This window comes from Peromyscus eremicus, chromosome X (assembly GCF_949786415.1).
Source record: "Peromyscus eremicus chromosome X, PerEre_H2_v1, whole genome shotgun sequence".
In the NCBI taxonomy this organism is placed as follows: Eukaryota; Metazoa; Chordata; class Mammalia; order Rodentia; family Cricetidae; genus Peromyscus; species Peromyscus eremicus.
This window is the reverse complement of record NC_081439.1, coordinates 130,076,873-130,086,452: the sequence shown is the minus strand read 5'-3', so window position 1 is coordinate 130,086,452 and position 9,580 is coordinate 130,076,873. Positions and strand designations below refer to the sequence as shown.

At 45.0% G+C, this 9,580-nt stretch overlaps 1 long non-coding RNA gene and 1 pseudogene across 1 annotated transcript in view; one reads left to right on the top strand and one right to left on the bottom strand.

Annotated features, from left to right (window-relative positions):
• Positions 1–1,374: 1,374 nt before the first annotated feature.
• Positions 1,375–2,264, bottom strand: LOC131899866 (melanoma-associated antigen 10-like; annotated as a pseudogene).
• Positions 2,265–4,144: 1,880 nt separating this feature from the next.
• Positions 4,145–9,580, top strand: part of LOC131899810 (uncharacterized) — a 43,215-nt gene continuing 37,779 nt past the window's right edge. The window contains exon 1 of the long non-coding RNA XR_009376129.1: positions 4,145–4,330. This is a non-coding gene — a long non-coding RNA (uncharacterized LOC131899810). The remainder of the gene's footprint in view (positions 4,331–9,580) is intronic.

The window sequence follows — 9,580 nt, the reverse complement described above, 5'->3', positions numbered from 1 at the left end:
GTGCCCACTGTCAGTTTTCAGAGAATGACCTTCTGTTCTAGCATCAACCTAGGACCCTCTTGGCCAACAACTCAGCCAAATGCAACCCACTCCTACCACTAGAAGCCTTGCCTGTTCACAAAAATGGCCAGCTCAGACTCCATATCCTCCCTTACTAGGAGTCCTTACTCGAGTCACTTCGTAGATCCCAGGAAGTTACCACTGCACTAGGTTTCCACACACACCCTAATACTCCCCAAGTCCAGCTGTCTCTCCCTGCACTCTCTCCCTCCATCCCTTCCCCCACCTGATCCCTCCTGCTCCTGGCCCCATCAGCCCCCAGCCCACCAGCAAAATTTATTCTATTTCCCCTTCCCAGGGAGGCCATGCATCCCTCCTGGTGCCCATCTCTTTACCTAACCTCTCTGGGTCTGTGGATTGTAGCTTGATTACCGTTTATTTAACAGCTAATGTCCACTTATAAGTAAAAGTGTGCTTTGCCTACATGTGCACCTCATGTGTGCCTTGACCCCATGGAGGTCAGAAATGAATATCAGATTTCCTGCAATAGTAGTAACAAACCATGTGAGCTGCCATGTGAGTATGAGAGTATGACTCCCAAACTGCCTGGGTATGCAGCATTGAGCTGCATTTGGCTGCTCACCCCAGGAGACCCCTCTACAGGCCCCCTGTACTAGTGGTTGTGGTTTGAAAGAACCCCTCACTGTATTCTTGATAGGGCTGTGTATCCTGCCCTCACCATATCTAGAGTGGTGGCCCAGGCTTCTGCTATGTCCCACTTTTCCATCAGTAAGGAGAGATCTGGCTTCTGCCATGTCCCACTGCTAACATAGAACTTTGCAAAGGTGCTCAATGAAGAGATTTGGGTAAAAATTCCATTTACTTTTTTTTAAGTTTAATTAGTTAACTAGAATGAGAGACTAAACATTGTAAGACAATCAAAAAATAATTTTATTTTTGTTGTTCAAGTTAATGACAAGTTCTTTTCCAATTGTCCAGGAAATTCCAATTTCAATGTTATGGTACATTATTATATATTACAAATTAAGACAGAAGTCATTTTCATTTGTTTTCAAAATAATAAAATTCTTGTAACCTGGATCAACAACAACACATGCATTACTAATGACATTTGTAAACTTAGAACTAATGAATCTTATAGTAAGAGTATTAACATTTTGGAATATCAAGAATCCTAAAGTCACCCAAACAGAATAGTAAGAGTAGAATGCTTCACACTCTCCTCCCACCAGCTCCAGAATGAGGGTACAGTATTTGGATCATAGATTCTGTCTGACCTGATGTTGGTTGGAAACTGCCAGTGCACTAGGATGTGTGGTGGTCTGAGCCACACATCTGCTGGACATTTCTGGTTTAGGCCCTGTCTAGCTCATCTCTCAAAGCCTCTGCATGTTTTTCAGGGTAGGAGCTGGGATCACTCTTAGTGATGCTGGCCAAAAAACTGCAAGACTTTCATCTTGGTGGTTTTTGCAAAAGCCCTTGGGCCTCACAGGAACTCACGGCTAGGAGGATCGCTGTCAGGCACAAGCCTGTATTCCAGGTACCCTTCCTGCACAAAATTCTCAGTGATGAGCTTCCTAGGGTTTTCTCATAGGAAAGGACCTCTGACATCACACAACCCTATGTTATTCAGCATTCTCCAGATCACCTCCTCACTGACAGTTTCCCTGCATGAAAATGACACCCAGTATGAATATTAGAAGGTCTGTCTTAGGCTTACCCTGGATATCACTCAACATCCCATCATAGGTGATCCCCAGGGCAGTGACAAAGATATAGGTTTGGACAAAGGGGTCCACTTCTATCATGTCAAAGCCAAAGACCAGCCTTAAGCACTCAGAGACCTCACCAAAGATCACAGGGTAATACTACTCATACTCTTTCATAATACTTTCCAGCATTTCTGCCTTGGTGATGTTTTCCTTCATTTCACACTTGAAAAGCAAAAGTGAACCAGGTCAAATATCTTTATATTTAGTGTATTGTGCAACAATGACATGGGGTCTTCCAGCTCCTCTAATTGGTTGCAAGAAACCTCATCAGATGGGCCTTCGGGAATGGAGCCTATGACTATAATAGGGGAGAGCAGGCTCTCTCAGGACTCTGGGGAGAACTTGGTGTTCTACTATCATACATATCTTCCTCCTGCTCTGCCAAAGTCATGATGACCTGAGCATTGTCTATCTCCCTTTGAGCCCAACTACTGGAAGTTTGCAGTGATGGATGTTATGGGAATCATCCATCATGACTTTCCTTGGTGACAGCAGGGGAGATAGCGTCCCAGTCACAGCAATGGGGATTCACAGGCCTGGTGGGGAGAGGGAGAGGGTGAGGGTGAATGAACACTGCTGGTAGCCACTCTCTTTCAGCTCTCAAATAGTCATGTTGTTTTATTTCTCTTGAATGATGCTCTAAGGTCACAAGGACTCTTAGTAGTCTTAGAACCCCAAGAGCCTGAAAGCAGAAGAGAACCAGCTATTTGGGGTGCATCCAAGTCACAGATCATGAGCCCTTGGGGCTAATAATAGAATATTTGGGGCCAGGAAATGTGGAATGTCTATATTCTGGACAGTTGGAACCCTTGATATATACTTGCATTATGTACCTTCCCCTAACTTCTGAGGCTGCATAACCTTGCTCTTGTATAGGAACTGAAGACACTGTCTTATACCAAGACTTTCATCTCCTGTCCACTAGAACTACTGTAAGAGATGCTGACAACATCCTACAGCTGCAAACTGCTAATTTGAAACTGGGTTCCCATTCTTCATAGGAAGAGTGAGAAGGACTATGAAGAATAACCCTACTTAAGGTAAATGGTGCCTTCTATGCTCACACTGGGTTCTCAGCTTTACCCTGTCAAGGAATGAACACCACCCTTCTGCTGGCCTGTAGCAAACTCTTAGGTTTCCACATCTCTGAAACAGAATAAAAGGGATTAAGAGTGCTTCATAGCTGGCTACACCTGTTCAGGTTAAATTACAAGAGGTGGCTCAGTTCAATGTGGTTCATGTGTCATGGAATATCGAACCTGCCCAACACTCACCTTGATTAATGAAAAGGATTGAACTGCTTCCTTTGATGATCTGAGGCTACTTTCTTTAAGCCAAGAGCCTATTTATGTGAGACAGAGGGAAGAGGACATGAGGTGAGGGAATTCATCCATGGTTCCTGTGTTTTCTCACAACTGACAGGAGGGCAGGTAGGGGATGGGTCTCTCATGTATTTGTGTGGCAGGACTACTGTAGTCTTCACCTTGAATCCTGACACTCCTAAAAGCCTCCCTTTGATGACTCCAGTCAAATCCCCTTTTTCCAGGTCTTTCAGCTTCCTGAGACCAGTGACCTTTAAACAAAATAGTGTGATCAAATTGATAGCCCTACCCAGGACTGTGGAGGTCAGGTATGTGAGGAGTGTTTGTGGGCCCATGTCTGTACTATGGACAGGGATTTCCTTCACTCTTCCATTGGTGGTCCTTACTTGGACCTTGCAAGATCCTGTAATCCCTTTTTATAACTAAAGTCACCCACTCTGGTCAGATTCCTCACCTCCTTGACATCTAAGCAGGTGTCACATCCCTTCACATCTGTGTAGGTCATCCAGGGATGTTCACATGACATCTTTGCTGAGGCTGGGCTTCTCTAAGCCAACCTGAGGTTCATTCATCTGATTTGTCCTTCCTGACATCTTCCCTCATATCCAGATGACACAAGACCTCATCTCTCTAAAGACTCCCACCTTCCTGCATAGAAGCAAGCATGCCACTTAGTGTCTGAGTGTTTGCCTCAGAACATAACCAGGCTATGCAGTCCCTTCTTTATGTACTATGGATAATACAGTCCCCAGAAGTCCATATCTAGGATCTGGCTGATCCTAGTACTCCTCCCTCTGCTCACTGCAAGTGGTTTCCTCTGCTGACCTGATACCACTCCTAGGACCAAAGTCATCACCTCCCGGAGAAATCCCACCCTAAACCATGAAACATGAAGGAGAGGCAGCACTCACATACCCAGGGCTCTCCAGGCAACATTAATGGGGATGGGCAGGTATTATGAGGTCATTTGTTTTTTGTTGGGGGGAGAGGGGCTGTGCCTCTTCATACCTTTAGTTTTCACCATGGCAACTCACCTAGATTGCTGATAAATGCTGGACACCTCCTCTGGTAACCTTTATGTGGCTTCTTCTGTTGATCTGATGATACCTTTAACTGGACAGGCTCACCTTCCTGCAGAGGAGATAGAAGTGATAATGAAGAGTATCCAGTGGGTGGAAGTTCACAAGGCTCACAAGAGCAGGGCCAACAGAAATGGTAAGGCTGGATTATATGTGGACTGACTATTTAGGGTGTGCTGTGCTCACTGAACCCTCAGAGTTTACCTTGACTGCTAATATATCCAAAGACCTCTTTTGTCTATGAACTCAGAAAAAGGCTCTGACCTTAGATATGAGGTCAAAGTAGGCCACTCTCCCAACTGGTCTAGCCACATGTAGTACAGGACTGGTTACAGATACACAGCTGAATTATCTAGTGTAGCACCTCTTCAGTTTACCCCCAGGGTCTCACCATATCACTTCATGGAGCCTAGAACCTCTCTACTCCAACTGCCTCAGAAAATAATCCAAATCAGTGTCCCCTTGGAGGACAGAGGCTCATTCCTACCAGTGCCCCTGTCCCCATTTGGTGCATATGGTCAACAGAGGAGCACTGATTTGGGGTTCCTTTGCCTAGGCACAAAGTCTTACCTTGATTCCAAGAGTACCTAGAAAGGTTATGGGGTACAAAATCATCTTTTAAAAATATTTTAATAACTTTTGGATAATTTCATACATTGCATTTTAATCGTACTCAACCCCTCCCCCAAATTCTCCTAGATCCAATCCCTTCTATATCCACCAAAACTTGCATTCTCATACTTTTCAGCCCATTGAATCCAATTTGTAATGGCTATATATCCATTCATTGGCATTCATTGAAGCATCTCAACTGATTAAAGGCTGTACCCTTAAAGAAAACCAATTCTCACCCAGTGGCTATCAATTACCAATAGTTCCTCAGCTAGGGGTGGAACTTATATCCCACACTATGCTTGGATTTTGTCTGGCTCAGAGCTCAGACCTCTTGATTGGGCTCCCTTCATTCACCTGGGACAAAAAGGGTAAAGCCGGATTATTTGGGGTGCCTCCATCTGGAGCAGGGCTTCAGAAGTCAAACCACAGCTTTCACCCTGACCTCCCCGAGGCCCAGCTAGTTCTCTCTGTTCAGTTGACCTGAGAATCAGATTTTGACTACCAGAATCTTTTTATTTTATGTATATGATTGTTTTGCCTGCATATGCATTTATATGTAACACATGTGTGCCTGGTGCCTACAAAAGTCAGAAAAAGGCATCAGATTGCCTAGAACTAGAGTTGTGAACCACCATATGGGTGGTGGGAATTGAACCTGAAAGAAGAGAAAGTGCTCTTAACCACTGAGCTATCTCCTGATTCCCAGAATCCCGGAATTCTATAGGTAAAAGCCAGAAAGGGCTAACTCCTCTCCTTTGTTGCCTCCCCTTGTGTTGCAGGGAGATCTAATAGGTATGAAGCTGAATTCTTTGGAGCCCTTTATCTGGGGCAAGGCTTCATGAATCTACTGTCACATCTCACCCTGACTGAAAGCAATTGAGCCCTGTCTTGTCTAGCCCCTGCTCCCCCCCAGAAACACCAACTCCTGCATTCTTATTTTTCAAGAGAGACTTCTGCTTAGTGCAGGGATTACCATAGCAGTGAATCTGCATTAACTGGGGGACCAGCTATGCAGAAAGGTGACTCTGTAGGCCACCCTGAACTCCCTCAACTATGAAAGGGAGCCTTCAAGCTCCAGGAACAAGATGTTCTATGTCTCCCAAGTCCCTGGATGCCCCCTGATGTAGCAGGGTAACAGTACCACAAATAATGGTTCCTGTTTATTTCAGGTCAGTAAAAGGGGTGCAGATGGATTACCTGGAGGCTGTTTATATTGAGTAGGGCATCTGAAATACACCAGAAGCTCACATTTGAGTCAGAAAAAAACAAGTCTTCCCTCCTCCTGCATCCCCTGAAAATAGCATCTGTATAGTATCCATAGGCTGCAAGTGGGGCTGCACAAGGGGCTAATTCCTACAAGACTCCACAGTTTGGTGTCCATTTGACAACAGAGGTGAAGCTGCTTTATCTGTGAACTCTCTATTGTGAAAGGTGGCTCTGCAGTCTATTATAAGCTCTCACCCAATCTCTGAAAGCTTGGTGAGGGTATCACTCCCTCCAGGAACCTGAAAAAAAGTTCTGAGTCTTCCCTGAGCACCTGCATGAAGATGTGGAAGTATGGGGAGGGACTAAAGTGAGAACTGAGGCATTATCTAACCTTGGGGAATGACACAAAATGGCACTGAGTCCTCTAAGTCACACCTTGTAGATGCAGGGGCTCATTCTAACAAGTCAACCAGCTTTTTCAGTTTGGGGCATGAATCTCAAAAGGATACAGTGTTATTTGGTTATCTGGCCCTGTATATGTGGGTTGGGGCTTTTGCAACCAACTCACAGCTTTCATCTTGTCTGACAGATCCCCTCCTCTTTGGGAATCGCCTTAAAGGATTCCTAGGCATTGAGTGCTAGGAACGGGAGGGGAAGAGGTTTATTCCTTCAAATGGATCCATTGAATTACAATTTGGGTATCCTCTATCGCAACAGAGGTGACCTCTTTTTAATACTGCAGCCCTTTAATATTTGTGATAACCCCAACAATAAAATTATTTTCATTGCTACTTCATAACTGTAATTTTGCTACTGCTATGAAACACAATGTAAATAAACATCTGATATGCAACAGGGTCGAGACCCATAGGAAGAGAAACACTGCTCTAGATGGAATGGGCCTTGACAGTCCACTCTCCTGAATGTGGAGCCACCACTTGGACTAAGGGGACCTGTAAAAATTGCTCCTCTCTATTGTCCACAGTGACTGTCAGGGCAAAGGGCTGACTCTTGCAACTTGGACCCCCCATTTGGGGGATTGCTCACCATAGGGACACAGCTATAATATTTTGGGACTCTTTCTTTGGACTGGGGTTTCCCTGATCTACTCTCAGGTCTGCTTGCTCCCTGGAGGTGATGTAAGCCTCTTTCTGGGAACTTCTTAAAATTGCTCCTGTGCATTGTCCCCAAAGTTAGACCCAGCAAGGAGTTTATGACAAGAAGAATATTCCACTTGATGCCATGCTAACCAAAGGGGCAAAACTGCATTGTCTGAAGTCCTTCTATCCTGAAAGAGACTTTTTGTGCCCACCCTAGGCTCTCACCTGGACTCAGAAAGCATGGCAAGCATGGCATGGCTGTTTCTCTTCGAGAAACCCTACAAAATGGCCCTGAGACACCTAAGTCTCCTTATACAAACGCAGAATCTTGGATATAGGCTCATTCCCAAAAATCTGCCCCCATTTGGTTCCAGATCCTCAAAATGACACAAGGTAGCTAGGTTGTCTGGGCCTAAAAATCTAGGAAACAGCTTCATCAAACCACTCTTAGGCCCCATCTTTATTTTTTAAAAGTCACGGGGTCCCTTCTTTCAGGGAACCCCTGAAATGGCACCTGTGGCCAGAGTCCCCAGAGAGGGAGGGGTAGAGGCTCACTCCCATAAATGGGCCCTCACATTGATGCAACTCACGTTATCCATCATATTGCACATGGGATGCCTCTGTCCTAAGCACCGCTTTTACTTAAAAAACTATTCCACCTGGTTCTCTCACAGAATGAGTAAAAACAACAACAATCCTTAGTCTTTTAGGTATCATTGAGCAAAGTATTTACTCGTAGGAGTGAATCACACTTGAAGCTAGGCTGACAAAGAGGGTGAAACTGCATTATTTGGGGGCCATCTATGATAAAACATGAGCACTTTTCACCCACCCTAAGTGTTGCACCTCAACTCTAAAAGTGTGACATGGCTGTCTCCCTTCCAGGAACCTCACAAAATGGTGCTGAGTCACCCAAGTCCCCAGATGTAGGAACTCATTCCCATAGGCAGCCACAGTTTGGTGCAGGACCTTCAAAAAGAGACAGTTCAACATGATTATCTGGGACTGTCCATCTGGGATCTGGCTTCTGGAACCCATTTCCCAGCTTCTTTCTTGACTAAAAATGTCACATGGTCCCTCATTTCTAGGAACCTCTGAAATAGCACATATGGTCAGAGCCCCCAGAGAGGGAGGATTAGGGGATCATTCCCACAAGTGTGCTCTTGCTGGTACAGCTCACATTATCCATCCTATAGTTTATGGGGGGGGGTCCCTCTGTCCCAAGCAGAACTTTGAAAGTCCACTCTTAGGAACCCTTTTCACCAACAAGTTATTCCATCCATTTCTCTCAGGGAATTTCTGAAAATGGCAACTATATATAGTCCTCAGGAATCGGGGAGTAAGGAGCTAATTTTCACAAATTGAACCCACTTGTTACTAGGCTGACCACAGGGATGAAGCTGCATTCTTTGGGGGACCATCTATCCCAGAAAGGGGCTTTTCTAGTCGACCCTAAGCTCTTACCTTGAGTCTGAATGTGATGTATGGCCATCTCTCTTTCAAACCTCACAAAATGTCTCTTAGTGACCCAAGTCCCCAGATGTGGAAGAGTATGGAGGGGCTCATTTGTTCAAGTCAGCACTGAGGCAGTCTGTAGCCTCTGAGAACCTCACAAAATGGCTTTGCATTCCCCAAGTCCCTGGATGCAAATGCTGAAGTTTGGATATAGGCTCATTCTCACACCTGTCCTGGTTTGGTGCAGAACCCTCAAAATGATACAATGCAGCTTGATTGTCTGGGCCTGTCCATCAGGAATCTGGCTTCTGCAATTCACTCCCAGTTTCCATTTTGACTAAAAACGGCACATGGTCTCTCCTTTCTGGAAACCTCTGATGGTACCTATGGTCAGAGTCCTGAGAGAGGGAGGGGTAGGGACTCAGGTGTAGATCACAACACTATCCTGTCCTATTTTATCTGAGGTTCCTCTAACCACAGTCTACTTTCAGGTCCTACTTCAACCTGTAAACAGAATAGACCTCTTTCCCTACCTGAATGCATAAAGAAATCAGGGAAAAGCTTTTGTGCTTGGATCCCAGGATTGGAGTGGGTAAAAGACTCAAAGGCCCATTTGCTGTGGAATGTCATTCTGTATGCTGTGAATGTGTTGCTCTGATTAGTTGATAAATAAAATACCAATTGGCCAGTAGCCAAACAGGAAGTATAGGCAGGGCAAACAGATGAGGAGAACTCTGGGAAGAAAAAAGAGAATAAAGCAGATGCATGCTGCTAGCCACTGCCAGGAGAAGCAAGATATAAAGTACCAGTAAGCCACAGGCAACGTGGCAAGGTATAGATTTATAAAAATAGGTTAATTTAAGATATAAGAACTAGATAGCAAGAATCCTGCCATGGCCATAGATTGAAAATAATATAAGCCTTTGTATGTTTTTTGGGGGGGGACTGAGCAGCTGTGGGACCAGGCAGGACATAGAAATTGGCCTGAGTCAGTAGTTACCAGCCAGACA